This window comes from Xyrauchen texanus, chromosome 28 (genome assembly GCF_025860055.1).
Source record: "Xyrauchen texanus isolate HMW12.3.18 chromosome 28, RBS_HiC_50CHRs, whole genome shotgun sequence".
Lineage (NCBI taxonomy): Eukaryota > Metazoa > Chordata > Actinopteri > Cypriniformes > Catostomidae > Xyrauchen > Xyrauchen texanus.
This window is the reverse complement of record NC_068303.1, coordinates 15,330,673-15,354,326: the sequence shown is the minus strand read 5'-3', so window position 1 is coordinate 15,354,326 and position 23,654 is coordinate 15,330,673. Positions and strand designations below refer to the sequence as shown.

At 36.3% G+C, this 23,654-nt stretch overlaps 1 protein-coding gene across 4 annotated transcripts in view; it reads right to left on the bottom strand.

The window, feature by feature from the left end:
* The window catches only part of LOC127622129 (SAM and SH3 domain-containing protein 1-like), a 364,650-nt gene that overhangs the window by 72,861 nt on the left and 268,135 nt on the right, over positions 1-23,654 (bottom strand). The window contains exon 1 of one of the 4 annotated variants that reach the window (XM_052096078.1): positions 13,980-14,061. The exons of the other annotated variants lie outside the window; for them this stretch is intronic. The gene's annotated coding sequence lies outside the window, so the exon portion shown is untranslated. Of the gene's footprint in view, positions 1-13,979; positions 14,062-23,654 lie in introns of those variants that run through there. 4 annotated transcript variants of the gene reach the window in all.

Below are 23,654 nucleotides of genomic sequence, written 5' to 3'. Positions count from 1 at the left end.
AAGAAAGAAAGTCATACGGTTTTGAACAATATGATGATGAATGATTTCATTTCATTAATAATAATAATAATAATAATTATTATTATTATGTAATACATGTAAAATATGTCTTATGTAATGGAATGTAGGGAGTTAACGTCCATTATGTCATTTGTAAATGTAGTTACTCACTACTTGAGTACTTTTTTAATTGGATACTTTCTTACTCTTATTCAAGTAATTACTTATGTTAGCTCATTTACTTCTAAATTGAAGTTCTACTTGAAGTTTTTGCTATTGGATACTCTATCGACCTCTGAATATAAGTAGTCACTATAATTAAATTGTAGATTTATGAGTGTGTTGAGATTTAACCTTTATCAGATTTAACAATTAAAATATGTTTGTACATAGTTCTCAACAATGTTTTAATAATTATTACTGAAAATTGTATAGATGTATAATTGTATGATTTGTAGAAATGAAACTGTCAAGCAATAAGCATATTCTATAGTTTCCAGAACTCATTTGAGTTTTTTAACCAATGACAGGGATCTAAAAGGTGTCATGTTACCACAGGATCAGTCATAATGTGGGTTCCTTTTTAATGCCATCCAAAACAAAATTGAAACAGAATTCTCTCAGAGAAGTGGAGAAGTGTGTTTGTGTGTTTTCTGGTTCATGGTGCTAGCGGGAGGGTTTCAGTCCCAGCTGTGCGGCAAAATACAAAGCTCCAGAAAACAAATATGCTATGCTCTGTGTGCAAGATGTGTGTTTGTTTAAGATTAAAAGGTGAGATAAGCATTGCACTGTCTACAGATGTTTATCCTGATCATCGTATCTCTGGAGATTCATATCTTCATGCTGATACAGCAACAACATTAAACTAAAACTGTTGAAGTTGCCTATACGGCATTAAGACTTGTACTGCTTCCCCAGAGTTCAGAGATTAAATTCAAAGATCAAGAGGGCATATTCCCCAATAAGGCCACTTATAATGTTATGCTGCTGTTACCAACAGCATTATTCAGTTTTACTTGTATATGACATTTATGTAAATGACCTCTGTTCTAAATGTCTAACATCTTCGTATTAGTTAAGTTTACAATGTGATTTGTCTCCTTTCAAAGGTCTTTCAGAGAACTGTTTTCCTGAGGCACTTGGCTTTGTCATTATATCTCTAAACTCTTTCGGTATTCCAAGCACTAAGGGGTACTGAAATGCCAGAATAAGTTATCCCTGTTTGGCCGAGTAAACAGCTATTAGTTAGAGTGTGTTTGTTTCAGCTGTATTAGTCCGGCCAACTGGAGCTCAGTGTTTCTTTCAGTGTGAGGTATCCAGGAACCAGTAGTCCATGTGCTCTCACATTTGTCGGGGGATTTGGGGCAGTGTGAACTTTAATCATGGTACGTTTACTAACTGGTACAGTGTGAAAAGAAAAATACAATAAGACACAAATTCAACTGGTCATTATATGGTCAAAGAAAATGTGTACTGTATGTGAGTCTGTGAGTGATGGTGTCTTGCAGTATAAAGTTCTATGAAAATATTCTACCACTCTGCAATTAAACATCTGCAAAACTATTTAATGACAAGAAATTGGCAGAGGACATTCGTAGAGAAATTCCATTCATCAAATTACATCAACTATTTTAAAATTATTTTAACGTTTAGTTGATGGAATAACCAAGCATAAAACCACTGTATGTTTTTATAGGTGTTGACACCATAATATTGCTATGAGTCTGTGGTAAACCATACATCCTGGGATTTATTTTTCTCTAAGGAAACTCAGTGTAGGATAAACAATCTGTTTTACACAACATTGTGCATAGCCACCAGTGTGCCTAATGCAGGGTCGGCCTGTCCTACAGGCGACATAAGCGGCTAGGGGCCCCAACATTTATTCACACATTTCTGGGTACTTGAACACTGCTTCTTCTCACAGCATTATTAAACACAGATTGCACACCTTACTGACTAATGCTCATGCCTGAAAGAAATGCAGAAAATAAGTCATGAAAAATATTACTTTGTTGCTATTTGTGTCTTTGAAACTTATTTTGTTTAAAGGATGGCAGAAACAGCGCTTGTCAAAGCATATGGCTTGTCAAGATTTGTCAACAATAATCTGGAGAAGAAATTAAAACATAAAGATGCAAAAACTCATAAAGAGTGAAAATATGATAAATGAATCTGCAAAGGAACCAAACTATCCTATCTCTAAAGATATGCTCGCCAAGAGGTATGTTTTTATGCAGTGCATCTTTTAATTTTGTTTATTTTTATTCTTTTTAGGTGTTGTGTTTATAGGCCCTATTTAAAATATGTAATTTTATTTATAATTTTTCTTACTGTAGCTGCCTGATTTTCGTTGATATTTTAAGTTTTATTAACTTTTGCACATTTCTTACTTTTTCACTTTTTTATACTTTCTTCATCTTAAAAAATTTTTTAAACATAATTTTCTTATTTTTTGTGTACTGTGTTGGGTAACACTTTATAATATGGTTGTGTTTCTTAACATTAGCTAACAACATTAGTTAGCATGAACTAACAATGAACAATATTCTTTTACAGCACTTATTGGTCTAGGTAAATGTTATTTTGCACATATACCAATGCATTTTTACATAAAAAGTAAATTATTTATATAATAATTAATGCAATATGACCTAACATGAACAAACAATGAACAATTATATATTTTTTTTTATAAATTAACATTATCCAAGATAAATAAATGCTGTAAAATTATATAGTTCATGATACCTAATACATTTACTAATGTTTACAAATAGAACCTTTTGTAAGTGTTACCTGGTAATAATCATACTTGCAATTTCTGTGAATTCTGCGAATCGAAAGGTTTTTAAAATTAAAAATTAAAAAAAATGTAAAGTGAAGAAACACCGACTTGTCACAGCAACTAAAATACACACTTTCACGGTATACTTTATTATTATTTATCTATCTATTTATTTATTTACCTACTGTGCCGCTTCTTTTTTGTGCTTTCTTTAAAAAATAAATAAAAATACACTCATTAAATTTGCAGTGTTCCTATAGATGTTTTAAAGTTATGACAATATTCACACCGGTGGGTCCCATTTTCATAATTTCGCTTAGAGACCCACAAACCCACAGGCCGGACTAACGTAATCACAGATAAAGCTATTCATGTCCATGCAGAGCTGACTAGAGCCCCCTGCTGGTTGACTGCACAACTACAGGCTGAATGTACAACTACAGGCTGAATGTACAACTACAGGCTGAATGTACCACTCTGGAGAATGCTCTTTGCTTTCTAGATAAAAGTACTAGCATTAGTCAAGTACCAAGATAAAAGCATTAAGTCTCAATTAGAACTCAGTATAAATACAACTGTAATGCTACATATCAAAATAATAGTCTCAATTGGCTACATAGTGATCAGTAAACCTAATGTTGTCATATAATAAAGGATTTACAATGGAGTTTTATACATATTTTTGCTGGTTCAAACAACGAAGCACTGGAAAATTACAAAATGGCAAAAAACAAATAAATAAATAAAGTTCAGTAAAAGTGGTCCATATGATCTGTGCACCATATTTCAAGTGAGGAAGAGACCGAAAGTCTTATTCACTGATAATTTTGGAGCTTAACAGCCCCAGTTCTCATTTACTTTCATTATAAGGAGTATAACAGCCAGAATAGTATTAAAAAAAAAACACCTTTTATGTTCCATAGAAGATAGAAAGTCATACATGTTTGGAACAACATACGGGTGAGTAATAAATTACATATTTTTTATTCCTTTAGTTAACACAAGTATCATAGCATTAGCAGTAATGTTGTACTTCATGTGAGTGTAAGGGAGATAAGAAAGAAGTTTGAACTTGGTTTTCCACTGAATTCATCTGTATGATTTTCATAAATGAGTCCAACTTCCCACAGCTAATAGTCATTATAAGAACTGCACAAGCCCATGACAGTTAATGGAACCCCGAGAGAGTCTTTCACATCCTCATGACGGAAACACCCAGATGTGTTTGACCATCATGAGGCAAAACAGCTGTTATCATGACATAGTACAAAGTAGCCTATAGCACATAGCATAGACATTCTATTTCTAATTGTTCCCATTAATGTGGTGTCTAAGTTGTATTTAGTAAGAAAAAAGATTCTTGGGTCAAATACAGTAGTGATGCAGTTCTAACAATTAAGATGAGGTTCAGCATGGATGCTTGTCTTGGACATGCTATACAGGGTTGCGCCACACTACCCTGGAAGAGAGGTCAGTCCACCAGATGCTAATATTTGTCTCTCTCTGCTTCCCACCCACAACAAACAGCCCTGTCACCATAGCAACTAATCCACTGGAGAGTGGTGTTACATTCAAGAAAAATGTAGCACTGATTGGTGCTTTACACATGGCCAATCTGTCAAACAGAGGAGCATATTAATATTCGTAAACATTCACTTGTACAACACAATGCGCAAACACAATTTCAGAGGAAAGCAGTTGACATTTGGCATACCAAAAGAGCCTTGCCTGAATGCACTGGAAAGATAAGGACAACTATGCCTACACAACTATGCCATTCCAAACCTGTATGACTTTCAATCTCCTATTTCGAAGAATCTGCACACAGGTATTTTCCATACAACAACAGTTCATTGAGACCATTTTAAAATGACAAAAAAAAAAAGAAAAAAAGAAAGAAAGGAAAAACCACCAATAATGTATCAAAAAAAGTAGTTCATACAACTCCTGCACTACATTGCAAGTCTTTTGAAGCCATACGGTAGCTGTGTGTGAGGAACAGACTGAAATTATAGTTTATAGTTATAGTAATTATATAAGTTTCGCTTACTGCACCCTGGAGAAAACAGGTGGTACTTCAAGTTTGAATTGCTCCAAAGGTAGACATATTCCTTATTACCATCCAGTGATTAATTGTTAACAATTTCTTATGCGTTATTTCTTATATAATTAATCACACTGAATTAATGTGTTAAATTGACAGCCCTATTCTATAAATATATTATATATATATATATATATATTTAAACATAAGAAAAAAAAAAAAAAAAATCACCTAAGGGCTATAAATGACCAAAAGAGCTACTTACATTAACATTTTATTTGAAGCCAACAAAGCATTTGTCCATTATCTCTTAATACTCCTTCTTTAAAAGAAAAAGAAGAGAGGAATAGAAAAAGGAGGAGGTGAGGGAGGAGGCTGGTAAGGGGGGAGACACAGAATCAGCAGGCGAGAAATTGAGTTGACTACCTGCCAAAAACAAACAGAGGGGAGAAGGACACAGGAGGGGTTGAGTAGCAGGAGACTGCTGGCCTGAGGCGGTTGGCTCATTTTTGTTAGTGTGCCTACAGTGGAGTGGGGAGTAATGAGTGCTCGCTGTGGCTTAATAGTCATAAACATGCCCATTGCCATCAGCAGCAATACCAGGCAAATAAACACTCAGTCTATGGCTACCTGTGTGTGAGAGAGTGTGGACTGGATCAATCTTTTCTCTGGCTCAACCACAAGGGAAAGACCACAGCTGATTTCTATGGAAACAGAAATAATATTTCAGCTATGGGTTTTACACTTTATTAATTCCACAGTGAGGTTGATTATGTGCTGACAGCAACACACTGGGATGTTCTCTGTAACCTATAGTACATGTAAGATGACCCTGTATGATTGATTCATCATGATTCAGAAGTTTAGTTTGCACTTGTAAGGAAACAGCTCCCCCTTAGGTCATGAATGCAAACAGAGAAAACACACTCACATGATGTGTTGAGTATGTGGTATAGGTGTTGCTTTTTCCATCTTTTCACCAAATATCAACAGCTCTAAACACACCAAATTACTTTTCCAGACCCGACCATAAAATGTTTACAGTACAATAATTTTACTGGTTACAACCATTGTTTATAAAAATAAAATAAAACAGGAACCACTCACACTCATCATAATTCTTTTTTTTTTTTTTTTTATAACAACTTAACAGACATATTCAAAGAGGGTCCTTAAGATTGTGGTTAGATAACAAGAACACTCAAATATGGTCTGCTGTAATGAGGTATATGAGGTCAGACACACACACACACACACACACACACACACACACACACACACACACACACACACACACACACACACACACACACACACACACACTATGGTTATCTAGCTATGTAAATTATGACATATAGACTTCTATTGTTTTAAAAAAGATACCAACTTTACCAATCCTTACATATGTTTGTATTTGTGTTTTGAATTCCCAAAAAGGGACTTTAGCATATGTTTTTAAGCTATTTAAATTATGGGGACACTAGAAATGTCCTCATAAACCACATTTATAGCATAATACCCTTGTAATTACCAGTTTGTAACCTAAAAAATTGTCCTCGTAAACCGCACAAACACGCGTGCACACACACACACACACACACACACACACACACACACACACACACACACACACACACACACACACACAAACAAACAAACATAAAAAGTAAAATGGCTTCATGTGAGGTTTACACATCATAATGGAGAATACAAAACACTCTCCTCCACATCACTCCTCTTGATCCTGCTCTATTTTCTCAAGTAGACACCCTCTAAGCATTTGAAAATATCTGGGGGAGAGATGCAGAAGTGTTAGGCTTTGATTACGTCTGGCTGCCTTTGAAAGAGTGTGGTGCAGGGTAGTTTAAGAGATCTAAATCTATTCTACAATAAATCATCTGAATAGTAAGCCAGCCAAGATCAACTCACGACCTTCCCTATTAATTCAATTATAATGATGTCAACTATGGATGAATTATGCTAAGTTTCAAGTTTAATTTAAGACTGAAATAACATGAATGCTACAGCCCCAACAAACATAAAAAGTCATATGGGATACAGAGAAACTGTTATGTGTATGTGTACATCTATACAGGGCCCAAAATGGACACTAAGAGTAAATAAAACAGAATATCTTGCCAGCTGGCCTGTAACTTTATGAGGAACTGCAACATGATTCATTGTTTATCGAATTGTAAGAATGATACTCTTACCCTCACTGATTTAAGTAACGCAAAACATCCTGTATGTGGAATATTCCTCACATTAAGCCTCCACAATGAACATATTAGAATAAAAATCACAACAGGTCTTCTGTGTGTTCTCTACACTGTTTGGCAGTAATAAAAGTACAAACTAACTTGTATGTTAATACAAATAATACAAACTATAGTTTCATGGCAGGTAATATATTTTTATTGCTAGTAAATGTTCCAAATTCAGTTTTGGCAATAAGTGAATTTTGGATTCTGCATGGATGTATATGTTTTTTGTACAAGGCAACACATTTAGTTAATCCTAGTATGTAATTAATTTCGATTTATGCTTTTATCCAAAGCCACATATAGTGCACTTATTACAGGGACAATCCCCCAAGAAAAACCTTGATTTACGTGCCTTGCTCAAGAACACAAAGGTGGTGGCTGTGGGGATTGAACCAGCAACCTTCTGCTTACCAGGTTGGTACATTAGCTCACTACACTACCACCACTCCAAGATTCTTATTCTAGCCTAGCCGACATTTTAAACAATGCAGATTTAATTTCATGACATAGGTGTAAAGTGAACAGTAGTCGGACAGTGAGAGTGAAGGGTGTGTGTGTATGAACTCCTGCTGCTGTAGGCAAGAAAAGATGGAAAAGAAAACATCTCTTTTAATGGTCTGTTTCAATCTCCGCTCCCAGAACACCTATTCCCCCTCAGGTAGTCTTCCTCCATTCATATACTACAGGAGCCAGACACCAACAACCATACATACACACTCTACAGCCCACTTAACTCACCACGGGGGGAAGAGGATGAAAGGAAAAAGAATATCTAAGCACAATGCTGCTGGCACTGATCAGGATGGGCTTGACTTTATAAGCAGCATTATCAGGGTTTTAATGTGGGACTGATAGTCATAAACACATCAAACACCACTGGAGGTTTCATACACACAATTATACCAGGCTGTTACACCAGGTAGCAAAATAGCAATCATTAGCCCACAGGGATGCTGATGCTGTGTCAACATCTCTACAGTGACACATAGTTTTACCTAAGAAAGCTTTGTGTGTGTGTACATTTGTGTCTGTGGCTAAGCAACAAAGTATCCTCTTTTTACTGGAAAACTCCCATGTATTGTCAAAACACTGCTCTGCCAGGTTATACAAAGTCTAATCCCTTTCATATAAACGAAAACTAGTTGTTATGTCTTCGAGGACTTACCACACATAAGGCCTTTTACTCCAGTTCTGTCTGGCAGAGCTACAGAGAATTGCGAGAGCTAACAGATTTGTGACCATCTTTATTTACTTTGTTGATATAAATGTTTATTTTAAAATTCACCAGTTTGCTTAAGTGATAATGTAATCTGTGACACTTCAAGCTAATTAGACCTGGACCAAACTGAGCTCTACAGTTAAGTATGGGCAGGAAACGTGGCAGGCAGACAGGGCGGCCCCTGTTGGCATCACTGAGGCAAAGAGAAATTCAGCATGGAAAATTTAGAAAGCACATTTGTCATATTTAAACCAGACACACCTGTGATGTGCATACACAAAGAGTGTGGAAATAGTAGAGTAAATAATCTGAACTGAGGAATAATACATCTGCTAACAATATGAAACTGGCATCAGTAAAGATTTCTTTACCCTCATCTTCAAATTACAAACAATCTAAAAAATATGCACACACAAGAACAATTCTATGCAATATTTTACCGTATCTTTCCACAATCTAGTCTAGTTATGCTACATAAATCACACTCATTTGTGACCTTTGATCTGCAAGCAATGTCTTCCATTAAACTGCTTTCATGGAATCTGTTTTGACATACAGTGTGATAACCTGAAACAGCAACACATGATATTATTTCCATCTTTACAGTTTCCCTTTTTTCTCTTCTTTGTGGTCATAGATATATGTGCAAGATGAAGAGATCACAAGTGTGTGTGTGTGTGTGTGTGTTTGTTCCAAGCTATAGTTTATGGACAAAATTGTTTCCAAAAGTTTGCTAAAGTCCCTTTTCTTTTGAATTCAGGGATGTCCAAGATTGGAAAATTGGTTTATAAATAAAGCAAATACGGTTTAAAATGTCTGAAAATGCAAATTATTTTATTTTAGGGTTAGTGTTAGGGTGTTGGTTAAGTCTAGTCTGTAGTAATTATAATCAGCTTTATATAAAACAATATAAGTCTATGCTATGACCTTATTTAGAGAAAGTAAATGCGTGTTTGAAGCTATACCATGGAGACAAAATTGTCCCCAGTTATTCAGACAAAATATCCCTTTGGGGACATCCTCAAAAGTAAACATTAAACACAAATACAAACATATGGTAAGGATAAGTTGGTATCTTTATTTGAAAACAATAGAAGTCTATATAATATGTCACAATTTACATAGCTAGATAACCGTACTGTATGTATGTGTGTGTGTGTGTGTGTGTGTGTGTGTGTGTGTGTGTGTGTGTGTTTGATTTGGTACTGGTTTTGGTACACTGTTATGGCATGAGCTCATTACTGAACAGCATTATTTTCAAAGAAATAAACAAAAGCAAGTATTGTTTCTCTCATTCTACAAACATACTGTATACATGCACAGAATCAGAGCATGTGTGTGTTAATGAGCGTGTGTGTGTGTGTGTGTATTTCATTGAATGTTCTCAGTGTATAAGAGGGTGGACTGCAGGGGAATGGGAGAGTCACAATTCATTGTCTTCATGACCTGCTGTGGGATATATACTAAAGACGTGCCTATACAGCACACCTGCAAACACACATAAGTGGTTTATGATTTGATTTAATTAGCTATAACTATAAATATTGATGCACCACTTTTACACAATTAGGTACATGGTAATGCGTAGACATTCTTTAACGTATGCACATTTACATGGATTCAAACAGTCACACTTTCACATAGCTCTTCCACAGCTCTGTGGTGTGCCACACTGAAGAACAAGAACACCCATGTAATGAAGCAATATGATTGGCTTCCAGCCAAATGACACACTCTATTAGACACTCACTGTAAAAGAGTGCCGGTGAAATAAAATGACTAATATGCCATTAAAGAACCTTAGCAAACACACACACACACACACACACACACACACACACACACACACACACACACACACACACACACACACACACACACACTATTGGACATGCCTGTTCATAAGCCAGCTGTGAGGTTCGCTGGTGTTTGGTGTTCTGTAAACCCTGATGTTCAGTTTGGATGAGGTCACCACACATCTGGAGACTGACACAATTTTGAAACCTCACTCACTGAACTAAAGTTTCTCTCTCCTACACAAGTAACACATCATCACCCTCTGTCTTGTTCTCTTTCTATCTCTCTTTCTCTAACACACACACACACACACACACACACTTACAATATTCTCCAAAAATATAATATTCTCAAAATAATCCGTACGTATAGTCAGCTGTGTGTGTGTTATAGTTTGGTGTGTCACGGCTACAGAAAAAGAGGATGGGAGGCTTGATTATATACTGTCTGTGACACTCCTGTATTATTGTATCAGGCTTGGCTGTCTGTTGTTTGGGTTAAAATAAACAATATAAAATGTATAATTTTCGACTAGCAATGAACATAACTACAGCAATTAACAAAAATAATACAGAAACCCATGCAAAAGTTGTCACCACCATCCAAGGGTGCTGTGGGTGGATGGTAGGCATTGCTATGCAGTTGCTAAGGTGTAATAACTGGTTGTTAGAATGTTAGGTCATCCCTGATGAGATGCCTAATGGCTCGTATTAAAGCACCAAAAGAATGGAGTAGGACAATGTGCTTTAGCACCATTGCACTGGTTTTGGTAACTGCAGTGGCTCCTGAGATGTGATCCAAAGCTCAAATTTTATTGGTCGGGGCATTCTAGAAAAAAAAAAATTGACACTCACCTTAGAAAAAAAACAATTGCCGAGCAAATATTCACACTAGGTGTGAAAGGCTCCATAAGAATATATTGTTTCTATTCACAATTTTCATTACATCGAGTAATGTTCGCAATAATGATCACCTTGAAAATTCATCTTTTGGTGTGAAAAGGCCTTAAGGGTATATTTTAGCATGTTTTATTGTCCGTCAAACAAAAATAATAAGTGAGATTATTTAGAAAAGTTAAAAGCTGCATGATTTGGGGTATCATTAAAATCTGTATCACAAACGTGTGTGACGAGTTACGCAACAAAGCTCTGATTTGTTTTAATTCCACAATCCGAAGTATGAGCAATAATAATAGTGATGCCTTTAAAAACATCACCAATAAACATTCGTGCACATGGCTTAAATGGGCTGTCTGTGTACATTACTACAGCTTTGAAGAAAGAGATAGAGGTAATCAGTAATGCAAACAGTGATGCACTGGTCCCTCAGGCGATGTGTGCCTGTCCCTGCATACAAAATGATAAATCTGAACATATTCAAAAGAAGAGACTTCACAATGGGCCACAGGAGGGAACCGCAGGAAGTTGGTGAGCAGGTACTGGCTACTATTGCCATGGCAACACACAGCTCTGATCAGGATGGGATGCCAGTCTCTCTCAGAGCTGGAGTTATGGTGATTTCACTGATGAAACTGCCAGCACTTTAAGCAATCACTGTCATTCCATAAAGGGCAGATGAGGTCCGCTTCTCTGGCTCTGTGATTTTTATGATGGAGGACTCTAGTTCTACCAGTTTATGGAGAATGTTTTGGCTTCTCCTGCAAACTCATTGATTCGACTTTTCCTCCATTCTTATCTCCCCATCCCTCTCCTTCTCTTTCTATTTTGATCCTGAATTGATCCAAATGCTGTTGGACATCTCCTAAACAGGAAGTCAAACACAAGAGGCTTTGTATATGTGTGTGTCAATGTGTGTGAGTGTGTGAATGCACGTTAGTGAAATTTCATTCAAGGTTTGTCGTCACAACACCAACTTACCTCATTGTCTAACTTCCTATCCTGTTATAATCTTAACTGCGGAGTTATATTGTTCAGCTTTGCGCAAATACATAGGAGTTGTCTGTGTGTGTCAACTTCATTGTATCTATTCATGTGTTGTGCCTTTGCTTTTGCTGGATGCTCCTCTCTTTATATAGTGCAAACCAAATCGTTTTTGTACATAAGTTAAATGTAGGGGTCCTTGTGTATGCTTTTACTTTCAATGACACTGTGAAAACACTGCAAAATGAGTATTTTAATCCCAGTAAAATATCGAAACATACTTAAAGGAATAGTTCAGATAATTCGCCCATCATTTATTCACCCTAAAGAAAAGGATACATGATGTCTCTTTGTCCATACAATGCAACTGGTGTACAAATACCCAAATACAAAGAACATAAAGGCAGCATAAAGGTAATACAATTTGAGTGGTTGTAGCAGCCAATAATGTAATAACTACCATTCATGTAATAACTGTCAATAACCTAATACATTTTCCATTCTTAATGCAATACAAGTCAATAATGTAATAACTATTAATGGTAGTTATTACATTATTGGCTGTTACAATGGTGTAATCCATGTCTTCTGAAGTGATACAATCAGTTTTGGGTGAGAAAACGGTCCAAAATGTAACTCATTTTCACTCTTAATCTTGCCATCTGCAGTCTCCTTGGTGGAATCATAATTATAAGCTCAATTACACTTTCTTGTGCACAGCGCATGTCCTTTTTGGAGCGTGAAAGTTTTGGACACCATAGACTTGCATTGTTTGAGCGTAAGTGCCTAGTGTAAGACAATAAGAGCTGTTTTAAAGAGAATTTATATTAAATACATCTTACTTTCCCTCTTTTAATTTATGATTTTTTTTTTATAAAAACAAGACAAAAACTATTGCCCAAAATCTGTCATTTTATCTTGTTTTCATGATATAACATGATATTTTTCTTGTAAAACCAGAAAAAATAATGAAGAAAATTATTTTCTGCAGTGAATGTTTTTCACCCCAGCTGGAGCTCTCTTTGTGTTTTGCTGCTGTGACTAAGTCTAGTTTGTGCTAGACGAATGGCTTTTGTTTCTTGTGATAAAATGAGATCAATAAAGCTGACAGTATGGTGATTAATAGTGGCAAAGCTGTAATTCCATTGTCTGTCAAACATTCATATCCATTTCTCTCTCTTTCTATCGGTCTCTCTTTCTCTTTCATACATAAACACACAGTCACACAGTTGTCTCTGAATGGAGAGCACTTGTGACCGCTCTTAAGAAATCACATTCAGGTATACAGTTAAAGGAATGTTCCGGTTTACATACAACTACAACGGAGAATAATTATGACTCGTTCCTCCATTTTGTAAAATTGATCAAAAAACATGTTGACAGAAATCAACAGAAATCAACTTACAATGGCGTTTTTTTTAACATTGTATGTTTTCCCCATAGACTTACATTGTAAGTGTGGAACTGTCAACACTTTTTTTATTTTGTTTTACCAAATGTGGGACGATTTGAAATGATTCCTTGACAGCATGCCACAGATACTGTCCATAGAGCATAACTTGTAGTTAACCCAGAATGTTCCTTCAAGTACAGAGAGAAGAGTATTACGTAGGTAGTGTGGACGCAGGCTAATGACTGAAAACAATTGACTTTATAGAGCAGACCGGTATAACACTGAAAAACATCATTCTGCTGCACTAAAAAGATCATTCAAGTGAACACAAGTGAATCACACAATTGAAAATACTAACAAACTGAAATATGTTGAACTACTTACAAGACCAAAACTCTCAATCTTTTTATGATTGTATTCCTGATGATTATGATTCCTGAAATACGTATTTTAACAGCCTTCTATTATATTTGCCAGAGTGATACAAAAGCACAGTCTACTTGAAGGGAATCTCTTGAGAGAATATTCAAACATAAAATTTCAACAGAATTACAGACTGTAAAAGTTCAACAGGAGTTTCAGTGCAGGACTCACCAGTATAACAGAGATCCGTGCCTTATTGTCACTCAGGATAGGCAGGTCTCATCCTTCTTTCTTTGTGTTTCTTTCTTTCTTTCTTTCTGTTCAATCGCTCTCTAAACCACCCTCCTCTTTACAAAGCTCACTCCTCCCTCTGTACAGCTTCCTCCACGCCTCTCTCTCTCTCTCTCTCTCTCTCTCTCTCTCTCTCTCTCTCTCTTTCAGTACAGTGGGGAATTAGAACAATGCATGGCAGTGAAATAGTTTGAATCAGGGTGACAGTATGTAAATCAAAACAGAATCTTTCTTTTAGGTTATAAACATAAAAAAATACACCATGCCAGTTTGGGCACAAATCATTTGTTTCTGATTATCTAAAAAAGTTTTGAAGACAAATATGAATTGTGTATACATGTGAAATTGTTTTCGCAAAAAATGTGGTTTTTTTTTTTCATTATTATTAATAAAATGGTAAAATAGTGAAGGAAAAGCACACAATAAGAGCTCAGCATTTACTGTATCTCCTTCAAATCTATATAAAGAGCATCCCAGGTGGATACCTCATGAGTCTGATTGAATGTCAATAGTGTGCAGAGCTGTAATCTAGGCAAAGGGTGACTACTTTGAAGAAGCTAAAATACAACAAAATATTTTGATCACTGCATAATTCCCATACTTACCATTCTTGGGCTATTTAATAGCTTTGATGATTTTATGTGGACAATTTTGTGGAAATGTGAAAATATTAATAAATAATTAGTGGGTTCATCTAAACTTCTGACTGGTAGTGACTATACACATTCCTCCACACATATGTGAACAGAAACACACATTTAAGCACAAACTGACCTTTTAATTCTCAGCTGCACTGGGTCCTCACTTAGGTTGACAAATATGACAATAAAATGAACTAAAATGAGCACACACACACACACACACACACACACACACACACACACACACACACACACACACACACACACACACACACACAAATCCATACAGACCACAGCTGTGATCCCGATGGTGAGAGTGCAGTGGTGAAACATCCTTGGAAGGAGTGGAGTGTAACTAGGTTCAGTTGGGCTCAGTGCTGATTGGCTCCTGTGGGATGACTGGCGTTTCCTGTTACTGTTAACCACTGCCAGCATCCTCCCACAAACTCAAACTTTAAAACACAGCCCACAGGCAAACACACATATTTATCTTTCTCACTGACTCTTTGAAACACTCCGATTTATACATGACCCACATACAGAAGGGAAAGTATGATATTTGATGCAGGAACATCTACACTCAAAAAATATTTTAGCCTATTTTCAAGATATATCCATTTCAATTGAATAACAAATTTCCATCTAATTGAATTGCCTAATCTTTAACAAAATAAAATGTACAAATCTTACAAAATGCAAGTTTTATTAATTACATTTTATTCAAGACTATTCAACTCAATTAGATGGACATTTGTTATTCAATTGAAATGGATACATCTTAAAAATAGGCAAAAATATTTTTTTTTAGTGTACAGTTGCAGTGAGTGGGATAGAGGAAAAAAAGCTGTGAAAAATTAAAAATACATTTCACAAGCCAAAATTAGTGGTGCTTGTTTAGGCAAGCAAAACTATTACTGTCGCTCACAATTTTCAAAACCCTGACCCCAAGTATTACATTTGAGCTATGGACATGAATGATACTTCAAACCCTACAGCTTGTTGAGGAAAGGTGTGCTATTAGTTTTTAGCAATCAGACTTAAGTGTAGTGGACAATAACACTGGTAAAAAAAGTCCATAGACTTGCATTAAAGGAAGGACAGGACCTACAGTAAAGGGACCAGAATATCCTATAGAGACTGGGGGTTGGGATCTTGGGACTTAAGGCTGGATTAAACTTGAACAGGTTTTAAAATACTAGGCATCACACACTTAATGACTTTTAATTTGGCTTTAGACAAAAACTGGGCTTCACACACACCAAACGACTGGTGAACACACTACCTGACTCTGTCAAGTCATTCTGATCCAATCTGATTTTAAACTCATATACTATATTTACATTTACATTTATGCATTTGGCAGACGCTTTTATCCAAAGCAACTTACAGTCCACTTATTACAGGGACAATCCCCCTGGAGCAACCTGGAGTTAAGTGCTTGCTCAAGGACACAATGGTGGTGGCAGTGGGGATCGAACCAGCAACCTTCTGATTAACAGTTATATGCTTTAGCCCACTACGCCACCCCACTCTATATATATATATAAAACACACAAAGTGTACATGAAATGTAATCATAATACCAAAGCATAGCCTTTACAACCTTAACGACAGACAATTAAGCAACAAACATTCACTGAAAAAGAACAATATGCTTCTCTGGTATTTCAAGAAGCTAAAAAATATATGTCGTTGTGCTATGATTGAATTTTTGGCATTTCATATTTTAAGAGGGTCCTAGGAAGTCCTAATCACAGAAAAAAATATTACAGTATTATTCAAACACATTTGGGTGCATTCTAGGGTGTGATGATATGGCCATTGTGGCCTTTTTAGATGGCAGTGAGGAGTTGGGGTAAGATGTCATTAAAAGTTAAGCTCCAATTTAGTACTTGTTCGCCATTTCGGTTTCTTGAGCTCCATGGTCCAGTGTGCTCGGTTTCCATTGGTTTCTCATTGTATGAGCTCAGATTTGAGTTGTGGAGCATTATATATTAAGAGATTTCCCCTGTAGTCGAAGACAGTCAGCTACTATGCAATATTTCTTTTAAATCTGTCAACAGCCCCAATTCTCCTAGGTCATCTGGACACAGTTGTTCTTGGTTGTTGGCAGATAAGATGTTCCAAGCTTCTTGGAGAATTCACCACAGTTCTTCTATTTAGTCTCAATTACTTCTGTCTCTTTATGTAATCAAAGACTGACTCGATGTTCAGTGGGGGGCATTGTGGGGGCCATGACATCTGTTGCAGGGCTCCCTGTTCTTCTATTCTAATCTTTTTTATTTGCAAAAGTAATGTTTGGAAGTCTAACATTTATATTTCCTATTGACACACTAAAGCTGAAGATACAAATAACCATCTTAAGACAAATGCTTTTGTGAAACAACTTATGTGCTTAAAACTTTTGCACAGTACAGATTACAGTACTACATATTCAACAGAAAAATATAATTTTTTATAATAATTTTTTTTTCTTTCTTTGGCCACCCAATATGCTCTGCCTTGACTGCCTAAATACCAAAAATATGTCTTTTTTGAGGGGGTCAAAGAGGTTAGGGTACCAGACAGTAGACGCCACAGGTCTGGGCATTCACACAGTCAACACAATCACTCTTACAAGGCAAGAACAATGTCAACTACGTCAATCAAGTCCTTTGAAGAGACTTCATCTGAAGACTTTGATATGAGCCACATGCGAGAGGCTGCATATTCAAATGATCAGGCGGCTGATTGGTAGGTATTTTGAAAATGTCATCTTTACCATTGCAATTTCATCCGACATAGTACATGCCACGAGTGAACCCATTAAAGGGATAGTTTACTAAAAAATTTCTTTCTTTAGCAAAACACAAATTAAGATTTTTAGAAGAAGATAGAGCTCTGTCAGGTCCTTATAATAGAAGTACACAGGTGCTAGCACTTTGATGGTCCAAAAGTCATATTTAGGCAGCAATAAAGTAATCCACATGACACAATCAAATAATTACTTCTGAAGCAAATCGATAAGTTTGTGTAAAAAATAAATGGGTAATTAAAACATTATTACATAATTACATACAATGAAAGTGAATAGTGATTGAGGTTGATATTTTGCCAAACATCTTTTATTTCACTAAAGAAAAAAAGTCATACTGGTTTGGAACAACAAAAGTGAGTAAATTATGACAGAATTTAAATTTTTTGGGTTAACTGGAGGGATAAACTGGGATAATTAAAGTTTGTTTAAAGGTACTCAGAATCAATAACATTTTATCTGTTATTACTAAAGCACATTTGCTTTTTCTAGATGATTTGAAGAAGCTCCAATAAAATAGCTGAAAAAGTAAGTGTATTGTGTAATTGTAGGGAAAGAGAAGTGGTTTGGAGTAATCGGGCCAAGAGAAAAGCTTGCTCTTTCAAGGCATGCTGAGAGAGCCATCCCATGAATTATGGGTAATAATAGCATTTATGTGCTCTAGTTTAGATTTAAACCTCTGTTCCAGTATGATATTAAAATCCTCTCCAGGCAATCCTGGCTCCTGTTAGTCTACTGATCCAAAGGTCTCCAATAAAAACATCACGGAACAAAACTGACATCAGCAAGTAACTTGATTTTACAGTGCAAAAATTAACTCTGTTACTCAGTATTTTTGTCTTGTTTTCCAGTAAATTATCTAAGAATTCTTCAAACAAGATGAATTTTCTAAAAAGCATTATTGCCCATAATTAAGTCTTGTTTACTTGTAAGCATAAACCTCACTAAATGTGGACAGATTTTTCTGAAAACAAGACTCAATATATATTGTGTAAATTTGCTTCTCAATTAAATTAATCTTGGTTTAAGGATGTTTACTGGACAACGAGACAAAAATAACGAAGTAAGGATATTTTATTTTATTTTATAGTTTTCCAGCAACAAAATCTCAACATTCTAGATACATTTAAACAAGATACATTTACTTCAGAAGCAAAATAACATAAGACATTGAGTCTTGTATTCAGAGAAATTATTACAATTTAGTGAGGTCAATCCCAAAAACGAATTGCCAAAGGGTTTAGACACATACATTTCTTGTGTTTCTCTTTGAATTAGGCTTTAACCACATTGGCAAAAGTTGTTATTAGAATAAAGCAAAAACCTTACAAATGTTTATTTGATTTCTCTGAAAATAATACTTAATGTCTTATGTCAATTTACTTCTCAAGTAAATGTATCTTGTTTTAAGGATGTTTAAATATTTTGACTGGAAAACAAGTCAAAAACACCAATTAAAAACTGCTTTTTTGCTAAACGGACGATATACAGCTCAAGTGGTCACAAGAAGCAAGTTTAAAAGGCCAATCAAATCTGTCATGCGACATCATGGGATTTATCACAAATATAAGCATGAACACAGATCATACAGTGTGATACAATACAATATGGACAGGGAACAAACATGAAGTCTGTTAGATTAATACTAGACAATTCCAGTGGAAATAGGGCACATGCAGGCATGCACACTAGCACACAATAAAAACAAATGATTGAGGAGGAATGCTTCATTTCTGAATTGTCAAACATCAAACGGCAGCAGAAGTAGATTTGCTTATTCATGGATCCCAAATCATCTGTTATTCATTGTCTTTAGAAATGAAGACATGCATAAAGTAGCATAACAATCATGCCCTCAAGACACTTGCACACAGGTGGACACAATCATGCCCTCAAGACACTTGCACACAGGTGGACACACACACACACACACACACACACACACACACACACACACTAAACGCAAAGTGTATTCATCCGATACCCCTGCACTTTCAATCCTCATTTGAACAAAAGCTCTCATTAATTTAAACCAGCTTCTGCTGAGAAATTTAGCAGCAATGTCCTACTCACTGCAATTTATATGCAAATAAGTGTCAATGTATGTGCGTGTGTGTGTTTGACTGAATGATTGTATGACTTGGCTTGTAAAGTCTGTTAGGTCTGAGAAACCATGTATATGTGTGTATAAGGTAATTGTGTTCATACTCCATTGTGTACCCAAGTGAAGTGTACCCTATGTTAAGGATATGTAAACATGGATGTTAATGTATACATGTGTTAAGACTGCTGACTGAATCAACTTGGCCCTTCCCACTCATGGCTATTTTGCAGACATACTGGAAGATTGAGAGAGAGAGAGAGAGAGAGAGAGAGAGAGAGAGAGAGAGAGAGAGAGTGGCATCACTAGGTGGCAGCAGAGTATTGTGAAAATGAGGACACTCTAAGTCAAGTGACTTACATACATCATGTGAGTGCATTAGAATCACACCAAACCACACAATCAGAGCAAGCTGGTGAAAGCCTGACCCACGCTCAGAGGACAAAATTTTTGGATCTCTGGTGACACACATAAAATAAATAAAAATAAACTCAACTAAAAACATACAGTACACTATAGCTTATAACTAATATTTCTGACAGACTACTGACATTCATGCCTGTAACAGAGTTTGTATTTTCAGGGCAAATGGAGGAGGCAGCAGTAACAGTCAACATGAGAATTTTACTACTCTTCAGCATTGTTTACAAAACTCAATCAAAAAGGCACTCAGTGGCCAGGTAATCACACACAAACGAGTCAATATGTCCGGTCGCATGCGCGCACAATACAGGAACAGTCTCTCTCTGGTCTGTCTCTTTCTGCCAACCGAAGCGCTTTGTCTGCCTGTCCGCCATCACTATAATGAGAGACAGGTGTTAATGATAATGACAGCCCAGGTGACGAGCCTTACCACTCCCGCACACACGACCATGCCCCCATCCCCACAATGCCATCCTTTTGCTAATACTTCATACATTAGTGCATCTAAAGAACTCTGTATGGTTCAGACTCTCTGAGATCACACAGCATTAGAGAAAGAGCAAGATCAAGTGAGATAGTGAGGGAGAGATCAGTGAAGGCCTATTGCCATGTGTCTCTATATGTCTGTGATTACCAATAGCAGGTGGACAGGAGAGATCTCTAGAGGGATGAGAGGATGGATAGAAGAAGACTTTGGAGGTAAAAGGTGACAGCCAGGGGAAGTATAAAGGAGTGGAATGAAGTGATGGATGATTTAAAGGGTAGTGAGAGAAGGTCTCTTGAGAGTGAGTGTGAATGGTCAATCAGTCAGACTAGAGGCAGCCAGAGAGAGAAAGAGAGAGAGAGAGAGAGAGATAGATAGATAGATAGATAGATAGATAGATAGATAGATAGATAGATAGATAGATAGATAGATAGATAGATAGATAGATAGATAGATAGATAGATAGATAGATAGAAGAGAGAATTTTTCACTCAAGGGAGAGGAGTGAGACAGGGCTGCTCTGTCTCCAACTCTGTTCAACATTTACATTAATGAGTTAGCAGTGCTACTGGAACTATCTGCAACACCCAGTCTTACTCTAAATCATTCTGAAGTTAAATTTCTTCTCTATGCAGATGATCTGGTGCTGCTGTCAGCTACTGCACAAGGGCTACAGCAGCACCTGGACCTGCTGGAGAACTACTGTCAGAAATGGGCCCTGACAGTCAATCTGAAAAATAATAAAATTATGATTTTCCAGAAAAAAGCCAGATTACAGGACACCAAATACACATTCACTCTGGGAAACACTGCAATAGAACACATCCTAGACTACAACAACCTCAGTCTAAAAATTTGTGCTTCAGGGGGTTTTGGTCTGGCAGTGAATGCATTAAAAGAGAGAGCTAGAAGCGCATTCTATTAAGGGCAAATTTACCCAAGTTGACATTCCTGTAACAATCTGGTGTAAGATCTTTGATAGTATTATAATGCCTATTGCGCTGTATGGATGTGAGGTATGAAAAAACTAAAGACACACACACACACACACACACACACACACACACACACACACACACACACACACACACACACACACGTTGGTGCAACTATCATTATGAGGACTCTCCATAGACATAATGATTTTTATACTGTGCGAACTATAGATTCTATCCCCTAACCCTACCCCTATACCAAACCCTCACAAAAAACTTTCAGCATTTTTAAATAAAAAAAAACTACATAATTTAGTATGCTTTTTAAGTGATTTGAATTATGGGGACAGTAGAAATGTACTCATAAACCACATTTATAGCATGATACCCTTGTAATTACCATTTGTAATCTGAAAATGTCCTTGTAAACCACTTAAACCTGCCCCCCCACACACACACACACAGAGAAAAACAAAGAGTGAAATCCGAGCTACAGTACGAGCAAACACACACACACACACACACACACACACTCAAATTCTCAATCTTATCTTGGTCCTTGAAAGTGACAGTTTTGTCAAAACCCAATTTCAAGTTGGATGATAAATTTTTTTTATATCAAATGAGTGTGGGTGTGTGTAAGCATGTGTGAAGAGTGGCTCAGCCTGTAATTGTAGGTGTGTGTTTAATAAAATATGGATGCCATTGTTCAGTGCTGGTGGCGTTCTCCATGAGTGATTTTAATTACAGATGGTGGGATAAACTGGCCAGAAAGACTGAACTCTAGACCACACACACACACACACACACACCCCCATGCCTGCATGATGATTGATGGCATGACATTATAATGAGACAGGGCTAAAGCCTCTTTCAGGGTGAAAAAATGAATGGAAAGGTAGACTTCAGGTTAAAAGAAATGGAAAATAAAGCCAATATAAATGTTCACCTTGACATAAAAAGTAGTGTGTGTTTGTGTGTATTTCTCTGCTAATTAATGAAAATCACGTTCTCTTTGAAAATATGTTTTATAACAAAGCCTTAAGCTAATCACTCCAAAAAAAAAATCAAATTAATAAAGCCTGTTTCTCTCTTTCTCTCTCTCTCTCTCTCTACTTACAAACATCATGTATTTCATTCACTGAGAAAAGAAAACAACTGTAAGAAGAAATAAATGTATAAATCTTGTATACATTAATATATTCACTTGAACACTAAACATAATGTACTGAATATACCATAAACACCCACAGCCACAGAGCAATACCTGCCTTGAATTTCAACCCTTAATTAAATTCTGCCTATGGCATGATGTTGTAAGAAATGCAGAATCCCCCTGTGAAAGTCAACCTTTTTGTTGGCATACAATACATAAACCAAAGTCTGCTCCAAATATAAAATATGGAGCCTTTTGTAGATGTGTGACATTGGAACCGAACATGACAGCCCTGTCAGTGGTAAAACCATTAGGCTGACTGACAGCTAAATTAGACGATATTTCAGAAGCACTTAATTTAAATCAAGCGAAGTGTATTTCCAACGGCTCCCACAATGTTTTTGTCAGCAATTCCTCATGTACGATGATATTGCCCATCATAACTGTGGCCTTATTATAGTTGTCCATGGGAAAGCAGTGGACTCAGCAATGAGATGTGTTGCAAAAAGAGAGATTTATTTCTTATGCAAACACAGAGATTAAAAGAGCCCAAGACAGAGTTGAGAATAACTCAAGACAATATCAATAGAGGCTAGCATAAAATTAAACACTACAATAAAAATATGTATATGTAGTGATGCATCTACAAATCACATCTGTGCTGACTGTGCAAAATTACCATTCTCTTTATGAAAAACATCTTAAATCACTGTCATCATATAACTTGTGGTAGGCATCATTTTTGGATCAGCAGTATGGCATTCAAGCTAAAATATCACATTTAACATCACAAAAAGCAAACACACAAATTGCAATGACAATAGCCTTTTGTTAGGGCTTCAGTTATAGGGCTAGAACATGTGCATATGTGTGTGTGTGTGTGTGTGTGTGTGTGTGTGTGTGTCCATTCAACACAGCATAAACAGCGAGGCACTGCTGATTGGTATTGAAATTGCACACAATGCACAAAAAAAATTAAACGCAATTTTAAATAGAATAAAAGAACAGTCAAGACTCTGGGATGAGTGAGACCCTTTCACAACCTTCCATTTCCAAAAATGCATGAACTTCACAGGCCCAG